Raw genomic sequence first — 3,747 nt, 5'->3', positions numbered from 1 at the left:
TCCTTACAGAATTTCGACCGAAATTATCGAAATTTCGAGTGCTTCTACCAAATTTTGGCCGAATTTTCAGTTTTGGTAAGACCGAAATTATACCCGAAACCGAAATTGAAAACCTTGGTTATGCACATGTTTGTTGGCAGATTTGTGAAAATCTTTGGCAATGCTCTATCATGTACATCCCTTGATTTTGTCGCATCTGATGATAGATATTAGTTGCATACACTTCTAATCAGAGTTTTGATATTCTACATGACGCGGGTTATTGGTTATTAGTTGCCACTCATGCTCATAAAGAAGAGAAACCTGTCATCCTGCTCGTGTTTCGCTTTCAAGAGAGGGTAAGAAGACACATTCATCAATGTTGGATGTGGGCCAGCTCGTGTTTTGCCTCCAAGAGAGGGTAAGAAGACACATTCATCAATGTTGGATGTGGGCCAGCTCGTGTTTCGCCTCCAAGAGAGGGTAAGAAGACACATTCATCAATGTTGGATGTGGGCCAGAAAAAAACTCTCAAAGTATGGCCCACATGTAGGGATACTTTTTATTTGCAAGAAAAATGTTAAAAAGAAAGTGGCTATTAGCCTATTTCCTAACAAACACTTTTAGGGCCCATCACCCAATCCGTTGATCTGACCAGCAACCACAAGTCCAACCAAATGTTGTTGAGAACACTTTGATCGGATGATCTATTGTTTCGCCAGCTAGCACTGATTTTTGTAGCCATTATCATGCACATGGGATGCTCGTTCGACATAAGACCGATATCATGTGATTTGCCTTGTGACATTCTACAAAATCAATGGTCACAATTCAGCATACATGTCTCAGTGTGGAACCTAGAAGATGATCGTTAGCATTGATTAGGACCCTATTACCCACACTATTAGTTCTATTTTATAATCTAAATTAGCGAAGACTAAAAATCAATACTCTAATAACTTACCAATAGGGTTCAACTCTGGCTGATTTTTGGGAATTCAGGTTGAGATTTTACCTTAAATTCGGATGTGTATTCCAATTCACTTTTTTAGCAAAAGCTCAACCTGACCCGACCCAAGTTGCACCCCTACTTACAAAATCTCTTTCCGCCATAAATATTAATATTTAAGGGACTTCAGCATAAATTAGAGGCTTGATAGATTGGGTGTGAGTTTTTCACTATAATTCTTTTTCATTAATCCTGAATTTTTCGGTAGAAAATAATGTATGAGAAATTGACAAGTTATTCACCAAATCCACATTTAGTTAAAAATAGATTTGATTAAAATATTTTGGGTTTAATTTGAAATTTATGAATTCTTTAAAGAATATGTTTCTAAAGTTTGAAAATGGGGAAACAAAAATTCAAGATTTTTTTTGTGAAATTTTCAATCATTCAAAGAATTTGTCACTATAGTAGCAACACAAATCAGCTATTCTAAAAGAAAATTACAAAAAATTCTGAGAATAAAAAGTAATTGCATATTGTTGTATTCGTACTCTTCGATTCATTAATAAATAAATTTTAAAAAAAAAGGAAAAATGATATCTGCACTTCCTTATTTTTGTTATAATAATTCCTTCTTTATTTACACTTTTCCAATTTTAGTCTGCGCTCTTATATTTTATATTTCCGGTGGAATCTTTTCATGTAAAATATTAAAGAATAATAAGTATTAGAAAAATAAATCTATCACCACTGCCCATTTTTTTTGTCTGGAAAATTCGTAATTTCCCTTTTGATTACTTACAAACGGATATTTTCTTTTGATTTTTTTTATAACAAATGCATTTTATTTGTGTTTCGAGTAATCTGGGCCAAGAGATGGATGGATTGAACTAGAATTTTATTAAATATAATTATTATGAAATTTCTATCATCTGAAACTCTCTACAAATTAGAAGCAGAAAGTTACAATTATTCATCTCAATGCTTGTGCCTGTGACTGTGGCGAAGGCTTGACTTGACAAGGAGATCATCAGTACTCAACAATCAACATGGTTGGATATATAATAATGATGCTCAAAATTGAAACTATTTCTAACAGTTCAAGGCCGTCTTAATGCCGAGATATCGCCGCCTCCTATATTGAACCTACAAATAGTATTGTAAAGTAAATGAACTTTGAACCGCATTCTCTAAGAAGATACTCTCATACATCTTAGATGACTATATTTTTCTATTAGGCATTAGAAATAGAGTTTTTATATGGTGCCCGAGCATGATATTCGATCCCGTAGCAGCCCACTTTTTAAGAGGCTTCTGTTGGATCAGATATCAAGAGCTGTACTTTTATCGTACAGCCTACATCGGACTCCACGCCGTGCACCATATATTTTCTCTAGAAATAAGGGATTATAAATTTCCTCGAACAATGCTGATTCCTGGTTTGAGCATCGTATATAATAGATTAAAATTTTACGGATTAATAATTATGAGAGCTCCAACTATAGTAGTGAATGGCTATTTAAATTCCCAAAAGGTTACGGCAGGCAATCAGAAAATGTGTTTAATAAAGAGGGGAGTGTCATTACCAATACGAGCGACTGCAGATATCATTTTAAGCATGACATCCCACCCCATCTAGGTTTTGGAGGCATTACAAGTTGTTATTGTATTACTAGCCATTCATCTCTGCCGTACAAGTAGTAGCATAATTGAATTGTAATCAGGACCATTGATCTTGTGGGGTGAAGATGGGCCAGAGTTTAAAAATTACAACAATTAAAATAATGTTAGTCATCTAAACAATGGCCCAAGTCCCTAAGACAATCGAGAAGAAGTTGACCAAAAAAAGAGAGGTAATGACTACTGATCACGTCTCATAGGAAAAAAGGTGAGTGGACAACTATCTATTTGTTGAGGTGAACTACCGGTAATTCATTTGGGTTCAAAATCTCACGAGCTCTACTTACGGAGGATCTATGAAATCCATTGTTTTTTAAAACTAATGATTCATAGGATGATCCTAACCGTTCGATCTATAGAGGTTTCTATAATGTGAAGCCTCTCAATAGATTGGAAGGTTAGGATCATACTACGGAGATGATTTTCTGGGTACAGCCGATTTACGTTGTGGCCCGACAAATGAACGGTTTGGATCATCCTATGAAGTTGGCCCACAATACTTTTGAAAAATACTGGACTTCAAGCTCACAGGAGATGAAAAATCTCTTGACTTCGGTATTCAAATTTTGAAAAAAATATGCTTGACGGTTTGTTTGTAGTTAGGAAAATATATATTAATCCACCAAAAAGCACTCTTTTCCCATTTGAAAATTACGAATCCCCCACCCACATAATGCGCCCCCCTGCTATAGGATAATGCGCCCCACTCTTTTTAACGTGACCTGACGTAAAAAAGCCTTTTAAAGTCTGAACACAATTCAAGTTAACAGTGGGCGCATTATCTTATAGCGGGGCCGAAAAAATAATCTCTTTATCTATCTCTTGTGAGTCAAGATGGGAGCAGGTTTTGTAGATCCAACTTTCTATCGGCTTAGTGGAATTGGGCGGTTGCTATTGTGATTCACATAAGATCAGATCAACGGTCTAGATCAAGAGCATGTTTGGAGCCCTAGAATTGTCCATTGATTATTCGTATATTTGGTAGTGACTAACGCCCTTTCAGGTATTATTATTATTAAAAGGGAAATGAAAGTCATAATAGAGTTTAAGATACCACTCGTCTTAATCAAGAACGAGGACGTCCACACCAACCAACTCTCTCTCTCTCTCCCGACAAAATTCGTGTCAAACCCGTGTGC

This window comes from Tasmannia lanceolata, unplaced genomic scaffold, assembly GCF_043159265.1.
Source record: "Tasmannia lanceolata isolate RefF3 unplaced genomic scaffold, GAP_Taslan_0.1 ptg000008l, whole genome shotgun sequence".
NCBI lineage: Eukaryota > Viridiplantae > Streptophyta > Magnoliopsida > Canellales > Winteraceae > Tasmannia > Tasmannia lanceolata.
This window is presented reverse-complemented; position numbering follows the sequence as displayed.